The sequence below is a fragment of the Lolium perenne genome, chromosome 3, assembly GCF_019359855.2.
Source record: "Lolium perenne isolate Kyuss_39 chromosome 3, Kyuss_2.0, whole genome shotgun sequence".
Classification (NCBI taxonomy): Eukaryota; Viridiplantae; Streptophyta; class Magnoliopsida; order Poales; family Poaceae; genus Lolium; species Lolium perenne.
In genome coordinates, this window is record NC_067246.2 from 108,314,065 (window position 1) to 108,328,953 (window position 14,889).

Sequence of the window (14,889 nt, forward strand, 5' to 3'; positions counted from 1 at the left end):
AATTCAAACCAAATTTGAATTTTAATTTCAAATTCAAATATCAAATGGTTATCACATAATTCAAACTTGAGATAATTTAATAAACAATTATAAATAATCAAGATATAAATAGAACAATTATTATATAAAGCTCAATAGAGAAAATTGGAGCTTTATTGATAAACACACAAGAACATTGTCTTTACAATATCCAGAAATGAAATATGAAATATTACAACATATTACATGAATTGTATAAAAGGAAAAAGAAAGAGAAAGATTACAACTTAATGAAAATTTCCTAAACTACAATTGATCTTCATGAATTCCTTGATCAAGATGATCTTGAGTCACATCTTGATCATCTCCAAGTCCCTGCACACAAACACAAACAAATAATAGAAGTTATGCCAAGTGGCAAAGCCACTTGGCAGGTTAGCAAAGAAAATAGAATCTGGTGGATAACATCACAGCTCTGCCGAGCTGATCCTTTCACCAAGCCAGGTACCAAGCACCTGGTACACACACACACACTAGCTGCTCACACAGCTAGTGTGCATGCCCAACAGCAAGTCACCATGGGTGCATGTAGCACAGCACACACACAAGCCAGTGAGTCACCAAGTGTTGCCAGGCTAAGCTGTCGACCAGGAGAGCAAAGAAAGGATGGTATAAAACCTTTTCCACCGCTAGAATCAGCAGTTCATCGACAAGCAGCTGGGTAAGTTCACCAGATAGCAAGAACACAAGAACAGGAAGAACAGCACTGCTGTTCAATCTGTCCAAAACCATCACAGGACCAACTCAAGCAACACAGGCTTGCAAGGAGGAGCAGGGCAAGCATAAGCTCAACAGAGAAGAAATCCTCTACAACAACAAAACCATCTAGGAGTTGGAGTGAGGTATAAACAAGATCATCCTGAGCAAAACCATGTTTTGCTCATAATTAAGCATTCACATGCATCATAGAAACAAAAAGGGTATGAAACCCTGGATGTATCATCACTTGGTTGCAAAACCAATTGGTGCCAGCAAATAAAACCAAGGCTAGAAGGAAAACAACCAAGGGAACACTGGTTGTGTCAACACAGTGACACAACCAGAGAAATCCAGCATGGATTCAGTCCTATGTAGCCATCCAAATTCCCCAAGCACCTAATAGTTTAGCTATACCATCAGACAGATAGGCAACCTGTGCCTATTCTTGTTTGTCAACAGTAAAGCCCACTGGAAATCCAACAAGGAATGGCCAGAGATGCATTCACAAAGCCACAGCAAGCCACAGAGAGGGGGAGCTACCCATGACAGCATCACAGTGCTGCCAGGGCCACCTCAACCCACAACCAACACTTGAAACCACCACATCATCACCCAGTAGGGTTCAGTAGTGGGATAGGGTACCAACCAGTGGTTGGCATCCAACTAGCCTAACAAATTTATTGAAATGATCATCACTAAATCACAGTTCACATCATTCATCCATTTATTTAAGCAAGATAAACAGATAAATGAATTATACAAGCAATTGTTGCACCAAAGCCTTGCAGATGATCCAATGGATCATTGCAAGCATCAACTGATGCTTGAGCAAACACCATCACACACAGGCCAAGCCTGTGTGATGCATACACAACACAGGGTGAGCACCAGATAGGCACAGACAGAAGCACGACAATTAATCATCAAGCAACTGTTGATCATATGATCACCAGAGCTTGCTAGCACTTGATACAGATGGCTATAGCCAAGCATAGCATCAGAAATGAGCCAGCTACTGAAGAATTACACCGAAGCCATAACTGAATAAACAGATACTGAATTAATGACTTTATAATTGTATCCAAAAGAACATCAAAGGCATGATGTACCATTGGATCAAAATCCACAAGTAAAGCACACATCACCCATCACTGGATAATATTGTTAAGCCAACAACAATGCTCAATTGAGCATGCTCATGAATTTAAGCACAAGATCTAGCACATCAGAGCACTGGCACTTGCAAATTGCAAGGAGTACACACAGTAATCAAGCCAGGGCAGCATAATTGAATACACTTGAGTGTCTAGCAAGAATAGTAACAAGAACAGAGGCACAGGGAAGGATTCAAGCAAGAAATGCAAGATTAAACAAGCACATGGCTCAGGAACATTGCACAGAAACATGCACAACAAAGATAGCAGGAATTAAGCATAGCCATTAGGCAGAGTAGGGCAGCACAGTAGCTAGGATTCATGGCAGAAGCACAAGCAGCACAGCAGCAGCACAGCAGCATACGCGCATACACAGCTAGCTAGCCGCAGCAGCCACGCATCAACACGACAGGCATCTCCACGAGGAGGAGTAGCCGTGGCCAGAGCTAGAGGATGAAGAAGAAGAACATTCAAGAGAGAGAGAGAGAGGGTGGAGCACATACCAGGGCGAGCAGACAGCAGTCGCGGCCATGGCGGCCACGGCGGCGCATGCCGAGCGCACGGCAGCACCTGGCCAGGCCAGGCCACGCCTAGACCAGCGCCACAGCACCCCGCACCACTACGGCGAGGCTCACGGCGGCGCCATAGCGCCAGGAACCCTGGGAGCAGCGAGATCGCCGCGGATCCCGTAACCCTAGCCACAACGAAGGGGTCGGGGATGAGCTGGAGCAACGCCAGCTCCAGATCGGCGCGGAGGAGGATGACCGGCGTCGTGGGGCGGTTCGATTGCGCCCCATGGCGAGGGCCATGACCGGCGGAGCTCGCCGAAATCGACCGACGACGGCGAGGGCGACACGGGTCGCCAGAGCAAAGGGGATTAGGGTTCGTCGAGGCGGCGCGGTGGGGGAGAGAGTGAGCGACCGCACGGGTCGGTTGGACCCGTGCTGGTCTAACCCAACCCGCTGGGCTCCACTGACAGGTGGGCCCAGGGGCAATTGTGACATTTCACAAATTCATAAAATGCTGAAAGTTTGAAAATCAATAGTAAATGTTTAATAGCTCTAAAAAAATAATTAAAAATATGAAAATTGATCAGCATAAAATTCTCTATCTAAATAAAATATCAAAGAGAATTTTTGAAGACAACTAAGAATAAGTCTTAATTTGATGATTTAAATAATTATTTAAATCACACATATTATTTTCAATATTGAAAATAAGTCCATTAATGCTATTGGACTTTAAAAACACCTTGACAACATTTCAAGGTTGTAATTTACTTTAAACAGAGTATCTCCAAATCAATCTTAGTATTAACCTCTTACATGAAATAATAGTGTCATCGGAAGGGGGGAACAAACCCTAAAACAGGAATCATGCATAATTGCTTCTTTAACCATTGCCCTTATCGGACAATGATGCTATTTTTCAGAAACAGAGGACAAGGGTCAGTCCACACCATCCAACTGCAAAACTTTGCAGTGTTCAGGCAAGTTCATCACTTGCTCATGTCATTTGTGTATTTCTATCAAATTACTTGCAAAGTACTATGGTTATCACTATTGCATAAAAACCAAAACCACTATTTTCATAACTATGAATATGACTATGTGGTTGGCAATGGAACCATGGATTGTGTTGATATGGTGGAGGTTCCATTGCAAGGGTATCCATCTAGGATTAAACAACAAATGTCGCCAGTGATTCTTGTGCCGTAATAACCGTGTTAACCATAAGATCCGGAGTGGGACGGAGTAGTCAAAAGTGTTTCCACCTCTCGTTCATCAACGGATGCGCTTTACCGCAGTACACTTGTAATCCAAGGGGGCAAGCGGTGAGGCTGGTGAGTCCTAAGTCCCCACGGCATAGTCCGTAGTACACTTGTCGCCCGAAGGAGCAAGCGGTGAGGCTGGGGAGTCCTAAGTCCCCACGGTATTGCGGTCTATGATGGGTTGCAGCTACCGGCGTAGGAATGTATGGTAGAGCCCTGCATTGACGTCGTGGTCGGGGTCCACCCTGAAATCTACGGGAATAATGGGACCGGCGTGGACCCAGGGTCGGGGCATGCAACAAAGGGTGGGTGTTCGAGGTAGCGGAGGAACATGATTGGCTAGACCTTATACCGGGCCTCACACCGAAGGAAGTGTGGACGGGAAAGCTGCCCGGTTGGCACCAAGGTTAAGATCTCTTATGGGTAAAGCAACACACCTCTGCAGAGTGTAAAGAACCGTGACCTGTCACTCCCTGTTCCGGGATATGGAACTGCGAACGCGGCCAGAAAGGAGCTCCATGAAGTTCTAGTAAACCGGTGAAGGCTGACGGACATAGCTCTTTGAAATAAAAGCAATCTCTTGGAGAAATGTTTATCAAAACCTGCATTGATATTAGACTTTCTGGTCTAGTATCGTAGCTAGTGCATTAAACACCTCTTATCTATAATGAACTTGTTGAGTACGCTCGTACTCATCCCACTCTTAAATCCCTTGCTTAGATTGTCTGAATCGTCTGGAGGAGGACTACGACAACCCTGAAGGAGCCGAGATCATCGGCTATGAAGAACCAGACCTCTCTGGAGGTATTGAAGGCGTAGACTACCTCATAGTCTACGGAACCGGGGAGGCTTCCAGAGGAGATCAAGCCTAGAAGCATCGAGTAGTAGTAGTAGCCGAGCAGCACGAACTCTTAATACTTAGCTGCTCGAGAGAATAAATGTATCACTTAATGAAACTTCTAAATTGTAAGTTAAGTTGGGTTCGCCTCGAACCCAGGAGTATCCCTCTTAGTACCCAAGAGGAGCTCCGAGACGATATGTGTATTATGTTTGTAATAATAAATGAATGAGTTATGGACCTGCTATGTTCTGTTGTACTACTCTGAGGGATGTAATATTTGCGGAATGGTACTTCGTGAATGTTATATCAACGACTGGCATACTACAACATGCAGTGGTATGCAGGGTCACCACATGGATGCTGAGGAGGAAACCTCATGGATCCAGGCCGATGCGGTAGAGGTGGAGGTCATGGGGCGGCAGCGGCAGCAGCAGCTCTTGTGGCGGGGGACGGAGCGGCAGAAGATGCTGTTGGCGCTTCCACATCTGCAAGATGCAAACGAACGCCAATGACATAGACATCCTTCAGAGATGAAAATCTCCTCCTCGTCGACATCCGGCAGCAGTGGCGGTGGGAGGATGAACTTGTTCTTCTTGCTTCTCTTCCCCATGGAATACAACGCTAAACTGACTGGCTTCCTGCCGTCGACACTGACGTCGCAAGTTTCACAGTCGAGGAAGGAGAAGGGCTAGCCGAAGGACCAAGGACGGGAGGAGGTATGGGACGGCACCCGGCGGGGGGCTGCTCGCTACCGAGCAGGTCGGTGCCAATCGGGGCACCGCACACCCCCAATCGGCTTCTGGGCTAGGCCATATACGGATGATTCGTTTCCTGTTTCATTTTCCGATTTTCCACTTAGATTTTTCGATTTTTCCACTTAAAAACTACTTGAATTTTCAGAAAAATGTCCGATTATTTTTGAAAATCTGAACATTTTTCGAACTTGAACATTTTTTTGGGACTGAACATTTTTTCAGTTTTTTTTTCAAATTTGAACATTTTCGACTATGAACATATTTTCATTTGAACATTTTTAAAAATTTTGATTTTTATTTCTAAAAAAATTCATTTTAATTATGAACATTTTCTAAATTTGAATAATTTTCACGTTTGAACAGTTTTTAAATTTGAACGGTTTCCAGATTTGAACGGTTTTCAGATTTGAACATTTTTGAATTTGAACATTTTCTTAATTTGAACAATTTTTAAAATTTAAATTTTTTCAAATCTGAAAAATAAATATAAACAAAACCGAAAATAGAAAACAGAAAAGAAAAACTGAAAAAAGAAACAGAAAAGAAAAAAGAAAAACGAAAAACGAAACAGAAAAGAGAGAAAAAAAGAAAACGAAAAATGCCTACCTGGGCTAGGCCCATACCCGCGCCGGGGTGTGCGGTGGCCGGTACCGACCGACCTGGTCGGTGTATAGGTTTTTCCCGCCCGGCGGCGGTGACTTCACGACAAAGCTAGCGTGCGGCCGTCGGTTGAAGTTTGGGTGGGCCGATCATATCCTGGCCTGGCCTGGCCCGGCCCGGCCCGGCCTGGCCTGGCCTGGACGGTGCCTCTTCTGCCTCATATATGTTGGTGGCGGCGATCCGAAGAGGCGTCCGCTAAATCCTCCCCGGTCCAATCACTGATCCCTACCGTCGAATCCGCCGCCATCGTCAATGGAAGCAGAAGCTAATAGCCTCCGCCTACCGTCCGACTGTAACGACTTGATCACGGAAGAGGAACGGGCGGGGATGTCGTACCTCACCAAGAGTGAGATCATGAAGATCTTGGCTAAGGCAGAGGAAAGCCGCCGCCGCCCTCCAGCTCCTCAGCGGCAATCCCCACAGTACGTAGTCTACATACATGATCTCATCCCCGAGAACTCGTTGCTTCTATGAACTAACGATCAAGATAATCTCTTTTTCCGACATCGTTTCTCATTGCTTAATACTCATGAATATGCAGGCATCAAGAGCCCCGTCGATTCGCAGAGTGACTCGACGGTCCAAAGGCGTCGTTTTGCTGGTGACTCCGATGGCAAGGAGGCCAAACGGCAACGCCAGCGTGTGGAACTGAGCGGAATCGAGATGCAGTCGAGCGACAACCTCCCTCCTTAGCCCGACAAGATCTTCGTGTATACCGATATCCTAACCTTTATTGTCTAGTCTGTCGTTTTACTTCTGCTCCTCGCTTCGTTCAGTTGTTTGATTGAGCGTGAGACCACTGCGTTGAGAACCTATTGATACGATCCCATCACTCACGTGCTCTGTTGCTTAGTACAGTACTGAGTGGCTTTGGTTCTCTGTTTACACTATATTCGTTGAATATCTAGGGCCTGCTTGGTTTGCCCAATTCTTCTCTAGGTTGTGCTTCTTTGCTTCAAACTGTCTGCAATGTCTCTTGTAAGTAATAATTCTGTATTTGCATTGTATGTCATGTTTGATGGTTACCGTGGGCACACTGAATACTGGTAGAGTATATTAAGTTTAGATATATTTGGTAGTTTAAAATTGTAATCTAGATCTATCTCTACTACCTTTCTTAGCCTTCAAGTTTTCTCTACTATATAAACAGCCCAAGAAGCTTAATGTAGTTAACTAGATCAATACAACATAATATTCTGCAATTTTACATGGTATCAGAGCGGTTATTTCCGCAACCTAGGGTTTAGCCAACCACCGCTTTCGCCGCTCCCGGGGAGATCGGTCTCCATGATCTCCACCGGAGGCATCCGATCTCGTAGATAGTTTTTTCTTTAGATTAGTTTCGTAGTTTGGCAAATTTAGTTTTAGATCTGTTTCTTTTTCTTTTTTTTTAGCCACCAAATAATCCGATGAGTCCAATGCCATGTTGTCATCACACGCCTCTACACCCATTTCAGCGTCGACTCATCTCCGGCAAAAATCTTCGCCCACGACCGTGACAAGGAGGCTCTACGCGCCGCACGCCGCCACCACGTTTGATCGTCTTCGCCAACACCAACCGGGACACCCGTCCCAAGTATGCGTCTCGCCATCATCAAAGGGCCACATCATCGTCGCTAGGCATCATCGCCGACAACCATCTACATCAACAACCACATCGTTGCCAACACTCATGGTCATCGTCAACACCAACAGGGATCTTCTTCGACACTGCTACAATCCACGCGGAACCGGGTTGAATCCCCGGAATCTACTTGAACAACTAGTATCGCCGTCTTCGTCCACCACGACCTCGCCGCCAGAGTTGCAGTCTATTTTTGTTTGCACGCTAGTACTTAATTTTTCTTCTTGAAGCTCTGATATCATGTAGAATTGCGGAATATTGTGTTTTCTTGATCTATAGCCTCTTATGATGTTTATATAGTAGAGAAGATTTGGAGGTTAAGGAAGCTAGTAGAGATAGATCTAGATTACAATTTTAAACTATCAAATATATCTAAATGTAATATACTCTAACAGTTCCATCTCTGGGAGCGTGCCCCTCTCCGCTGCGCAGGTCGAATCGACTGCCGCCGCGAACTCTACCACCAGATCCGCCGCCGCCGCCCAACTCGCTCCCCGCGCCTTGGAGGAAGCAGCCAAGCACAAGCGGCTGGGCACGCATGTCGTCGCGTCGTCATCCGCCGCCAAGCTCGCTCCCCCACCAAGGACCGCGGTGAGGAAGGTCCCCGCCAAGAAGGGCGCGGCGAAGACGCCGAAGAAGGCTGCTTCCAAGAAGCCGCCGCTGAAGAAGAAGGCTTCGATGGCGGCCTTGATAACTGCGCCAGCGGCACCCACTCCTTCGCCAGCCGACAGCAATGACACGCCAAGGTACAATTTTTCCCCTCTTTCAACTTGCCGGCGGCGGTGAACACGCGGCAGCTGACACTCTCCCTCGCAGCCACGCGGCGAACGGTTCATTCGTCGACATGCTCAACTCGGCGACGATCGACATCGACACGGCGCCACTCGGCGGTGATGAGTACGACGAGGCCGTGATGGACTACGAGATGAGGCCCGAGTCCGACGAGGAGGAAGCCACGGAAGGGTGCGAGGAGGAAGCTGCGGAGGAGATCACTCAAGAGGAAGCTGTCGATGTGTTGATCAACCCTGCCCTGCCCTGGCGAAGAAGGTCTCGATCCGCACGGCAAACTACAACGAGGTGGAAGACACAGCTCTGATCAGGGCGTGGGAGTCGGTGTCAATCGATGTCGTCGGCTTGATCTTCATTGATTTGCATCGCCGGTACCTTTTTTGTGTCGCATTATCATCGTGAACACCTGTGTCATTTCGTCGAACACCTATGTCGCGAGTTCCAAACATTTCATCGAGCTATGTCATTTCGTCGAACACCGGTTTTGCAGTCTATGTTGCAGGTTTTGTATTCACCCAGGCGGAGCAGATCCCGAATATGTTGTTATGTAGTTTGCGCATGCGGAATCTGCTCCGCTCACGCTTTTTTCGCCCTGCAAATCGTGTTTTTCTCGGCCTGCATCTGCGTGTTTGCGGTTTGCGGGTTGGCGTATCCGCTAGAGATGCTCTAACAACTTTGTCAAGGAGCTTTCTGTCCGGCCCAGCGATCAAGTGGATGTGCTGTGGATACTTTTCGACGAAATCGACTTCCTCGTTAGAGATGACAATGTCCTCGTCGTCGGTATCCGGTGGTAGAAGCGGTGCGAGGATGACCTTGTTCTTCTCGCTTCTCTTCTCCATGGAATAGGATGCTAAACTGATTGGGCCTCTTGCAGTCGGCACTAAGGGCATCTCCAACGGGGAGACCCAAACCGTCCACCAGCGTCCGGATGGGTAAAAACACCACCCATCGCGTGGACCCAAACTAAAAAGGGATAGCTGCCGGGTCCGGAACGACCCAAAGCCAGCTCAAATTTGAGTGGCTTTTGGGTCGAGCCGGATGAGCGCAGGCGTGCTTTTCCATCCGTACATGTCCGTTTGTGGCTCATTTGGCAGTGACAGGAAAAAGGAGATACATCTTCTCTCTCTCCTGCTCCCTCTCTGACTCCTTTTTCCCATGGATACCTTCATCCTCCCCGCCGGATTGTCGCTCGCCTAGCTCAGTTCCGCCGTCGACCTCCGCTGGAGACTCTCGGTGCCGCCGCCTCCTTTTTTTTCATCCCAGCTAGAAGTCGCCAGAGCCGAAATGAGCGCCGCGGACCTCGACGCCGCCGAGCAAAACAAAGATGGGGCGGAGCTCGTCGGGGCGGGATGGGGGCGGAGGCGCATTGCAGTCGAGCCACGAGTGTCCGCGCGCTACGGCCGAGGCCAAGACGGCAGCGCGCCGCTCTGCCCAAGACGCCCGCGCCATGGCCGGGGGTGCCGCTCCGCCCGCGGAGACGGGGCAGCGCGCTACGACGGGGCCGTGCCCGCAGCAGTGCGGTGAGGGCGACGTCACCTCGAGGCCGGCGAGGCGCTCGCGGAGGCAGGCGGAATGCCTCCGTGGCTGAGCGCGCCGTCCGCTGCGAGCTCTCGGCCGCTACACCGGCTGCGCCTTGGCACGACGCCTCGGCATGACGTCGCCCGTCCGCTGCGAGCTCGGCCACGACGCCACCGCGTCCGCTGCGCCTCGGCACAATGCCCCTGCTAGCCGCCACGCGCGTGAAGAGGCAGCCCGCGCCGCCCTCGCCGCTGCAGAGCCGGCCACGCCCGCCAAGACGCGAGCGGGCCGCCGCTGGCCGCGCCTCTCCGCGCTATCTCGCGCCACCCCGCGCAACTAGGCTCGCGCCGTGCCTCGCCGCGCCAGCTTGTGCCGCCCCGTGCGCCCAGGGCCACGCCTCGCGCGCCCAGCGCGCCTAGCGCCTGTAGGGATTCGTTGCATAGAAAACAAAAATTTTCCTACCGCGAGAACGCAATCCAAGCCAAGATGCAATCTAGAAGACGGGAGCAACGAGGGGATGAACGAGACTCACCCTTGAAGATTTCCAAAGCCTACAAGATGAGGCTCTTGTTGCTGCGGTAGACGATCACTTGCCGCTTTCAAAAGCGCGTAGAAGATCTTGACGGTGCCACAATCGGGCAGCACCTCCGTACTCGGTCACACGTTCGGTGTCGATGAAGACGACGTCCTTCTCCCCGTTCCAGCGGGCAGCGGAAGTAGTAGCTCCTCCTTGAATCCGGCAACATGACGGCGTGGTGGCGGTGGTGATGGAGATCTCCGGCGGAGCTTCGCTAAGCGTTGCGGGAGAGGGGGAGGAGTGGGGCGGCTAGGGTTTGGGGAGAGGGGTGGCCGGCCTCCAAAGGGTGCGGCCAAGGTGGTGGTCTTGTGGTGGCCGGCCCCCTCCCCTTTGCCCCTCATTATATAGGTGGAACCCCCAAGTGTTGGACTACAAGTCTTCGAATAAGACCCCAACCCAAAACCTTCCATGTGTAGGGAAACCTACCCAAGGTGGGATTCCCACCTCAAGTGGGACTCCCACCCTTCCATGAGGAGGGGTGGCCAGCCCCCTTGGTGGAGTCCACCTTGGACTCCACCCCTCTAGGGTTGGCCGGCCATGGGTGGTGGAGTCCCTTCGGGACTCCGCCTTCCAAAGTGATTTCTTCCGGAGTTTTCTAGAACCTTCTAGAACCTTCCATAAGTGCACCGGATCATTTTCAAACTTATAAAATGACTTCCTATATATGAATCTTATTCTCCGGACCATTCCGTAACTCCTCGTGATGTCCGGGATCCCATCCGAGACTTCGAACAATACTTCGAACTCCATTCCATATTCAAGTTCTACTAATACGACATCAAACCTTAAGTGTGTCACCCTACGGTTCGCGAACTATGTGGACATGGTTGAGAACTCTCTCCGACCAATAACCAATAGCGGGATCTGTAGATCCATAATGGCTCCCACATATTCAACGATGACTTAGTGATCGAATGAACCATTCACATACGATACCAATTCACTTTGTCACGCGATATTTTTTTACTTGTCCGAGGTTTTGATCATCGGTATCTCTCTATACCTTGTTCAACCTCGTCTCCTGACAAGTACTCTTTACTCGTACCGTGGTATGTGGTCTCTTATGAACTATTCATATGCTTGCAAGCTATTTAGACGACATTCCACCGAGAGGGCCCAGAGAATATCTATCCGTCATCGGGATGGACAAATCCCACTGTTGATCCATATGCCTCAACTCATACTTTCCGGATACTTAATACCACCTTTATAACCACCCATTTACGCAGTGGCGTTTGATGTAATCAAAGTACCTTTTCGGTATAAGTGGTTTACATGATCTCATGGTCGAAAGGATTTGGTAACTATGTATCGAAAGCTTATAGCAAATAACTTAATGACGTGATCTTATGCTACGCTTAATTGGGTGTGTACATTACATCATTCATATAATGATATAACCTTGTTATTAATAACATCCAATGTTCATGATTATGAAACTCTAATCATCTATTAATCAACAAGCTAGTTAAGAGGCTTACTAGGGACTCATTGTTGTTTACATAACACACATGTATCAAAGTTTCGGTTAATACAATTATAGCATGGTATAAAAACATTTATCATAAACACAAAGATATATATAATAAGCACTTTTATTATTGCCTCTTGGGCATATCTCCAACAGTCTCTCACTTGCACTAGAGTCAATAATCTAGATTACATTGTAAGGTACCTAACACCCATGGCATTCTGGTGTTGGTCATGGTTTGCCCTAGGGAGAGCTTTAGTCAACGGATCTGCTACATTCAGATCAGTGTGTACTTTGCAAATCTTTACTTCTCCATCTTCGATGTACTCGCGAATCGAGTGATAACGCAGCTTGATATGCTTCAACCTCTTGTGTGACCTTGGTTCTTGTGCATTGGCGATGGTACCCATGTTGTCACAGTAGATGACTAGTGGGTCCAATGCACTAGGAACCACACCGAGCTCTACAATGAACCTCTTCATCCATACCGCTTCTGATGAAGCCTCTGAAGCCGCTATGTACTCCGATTCTGTTGAAGACTTCGCCACCGTACACTGCTTCGAGCTTGCCTAGCTTACTGCAGCACCATTCAATATAAACACGTACCAAGACTGAGACTTAGAGTCATCAGGATCAGTGTTCCAACTTGCATCGGTGTAACTTGTTACAACGAGCTCTTGGTCACCTCCATAACAAAGAAACATATCCTTAGTTCTTTTCAAGTACTTCAGGATATTCTTGACCGCTGTCCAGTGTTCCATTCCTGGATCACTTTGATATCTTCTAGTTAAACTAACAGCATGTGCTATATCCGGCCTAGTACATAGCATGGCATACATAATAGAGCCTACTACCGAGGCATAGGGTATCTGACTCATCCTTTCTCTTTCTTCTGCCGTAGCCGGACCTTGAGTCTTACTCAAGACCTTGCCTGGTAACATAGGTAAGAATCCTTTCTTACTTTCGTCCATTCTAAACTTTTTTAGAATCTTGTCCAGTTATGTACTCTGTGATAGCCCTATTAGGTGTCTTGATCTATCTCTATAAATCTTGATGCCTAATATATACGATGCTTCACCAAGGTCTTTCATTGAAAAACTATTATTCAAATAACCTTTTACACTGCTTAATAGTTCTATATCATTCCCAATCAATAATATGTCATCTACATATAATATCAGGAACCCTACAGAGCTCCCACTCACTTTCTTGTAAATGCAGGCCTCTCCATGACACTGTATAAACCCGAAGTCTTTGATCACCTTATCAAAGCGTCGGTTCCAACTTCTTGATGCTTGCTTCAGTCCATAAATTGAACGCTGAAGTTTGCATACATTGTCAGCATTTTTAGGATCGACAAAACCTTTGGGTTGTACCATATACAACTCTTCCTCAATGTCTCCATTAAGGAACGCCGTTTTGACATCCATCTACCAAATCTCATAATCGAAAAATGCAGCTATTGCTAACAAAATCCTCACAGATTTTAGCTTCGCTACAGGTGAGAAAGTCTCATCGTAGTCAACACCTTGAATTTGTCGGAAACCCTTTGCGACAATTCAAGCTTTATAGACAGTAATATTACCATCAACATCTGTTTTTCTCTTGAAGATCCATTTATTCTCGACAGCCTTGCGGCTATCAGGTAAGTCTACCAAAGTCCATACTTTGTTATCATACATGGATCCCATTTTGGATTTCATGGCTTCTTGCCATTTGTTGGAATCTGGGCTCATCATCGCTTCTTCATACGTCGCAGGGTCTTCATCATTGTTGTCCACAATCATGACATTTAGACAAGGATCATACCAATCAGGAGTGGCACGTTCCCTTGTCAATCTGTGAGGTTCAGTAGCTATCTCGTTCGAAGTTTCATGATCATTATCATTAGCTTCCTCTGTTGCCGGTGCAGACGGCACAGGAACAACTTCCGGTACTGCGCTACTCTGATCAACGAGTGAAGATTCAGTAATCTCGTCGAGTTCTACTTTTCTTCCAGTCACTTCTTTAGTGAGAAAATCTTTCTCAAAAAAGGTTCCGTTCTTAGCAACAAAGATTTTGCCTTCGGATCTGTGATAGAAAGTGTACCCTATAGTTTCCTTAGGGTATCCTATGAAGACGCATTTCTCCGCTTTGGGTTCTAGCTTGTTCGGTTGTAACTTTTTTACATAGGCTTCGCAACCCCAAACTTGAAGGAACGACAGCTTAAGTTTCTTATTAAACCATAATTCATACGGTGTCGTTTCAACGGATTTTGATGGTGCTCTATTTAAAGTGAATGCGGCTGTCTCTAATGCATAACTCCAAAATGATAACGGCATATCAGTAAGAGACATCATAGAATGAACCATATCTAAGAGAGTTCGATTACGACGTTCGGACACACCGTTTCGTTGTGGTGTTCCCGGCGGTGTCTATTGTGAAAGTATTCCGCATTTCTTTAAATGCATGCCAAACTCATAACTCAGATATTCACCTCCGCGATCAGATCGTAGAAATTTAATCTTCTTGTTACGTCGATTTTCTACTTCACTTTGGAATTCCTTAAACTTCTCGAAAGTTTCGGATTTATGTTTCATGAAATAGATATACCCATATCTACTCAGATCATCTGTGAAGATTAGAACATAACGATAACCACCGCGCGACGCTACACTCATTGGTCCGCACACATCGTATGTATGATTTCCAATAAGTCTGTAGCTCGCTCCATCATACCAGAGAATGGAGTCTTAGTCATTTTTCCCATTAGACATGCTTCGCATTTATCAAGTGACTCAAAGTCAAGTGATTCAAGTAATCCATCAGTATGGAGTTTCTTCATGCGTTTCACTCCAATATGACCAAGACGACAGTGCCACATATAAGTAGAATTATCATTCAATTTAATTCGCTTAGCATCAATGTTATGAATATGTGTATCACTACTATCGAGATCTAACAGAAATAAACCATTCTTTTCAGGTGCTCGTCCATAAAAGATATTATTCA

General features: G+C 47.1%; 1 long non-coding RNA gene across 1 annotated transcript; it reads left to right on the forward strand.

Annotated features, from left to right (window-relative positions):
* The first annotated feature begins 6,111 nt into the window (after positions 1–6,111).
* Positions 6,112–6,853, forward strand: LOC139837561 (uncharacterized). The gene is made up of 2 exons (XR_011754075.1): positions 6,112–6,341; positions 6,461–6,853. It is a non-coding gene; the product is annotated as an uncharacterized lncRNA (long non-coding RNA).
* The last annotated feature ends 8,036 nt before the right edge of the window (positions 6,854–14,889 follow it).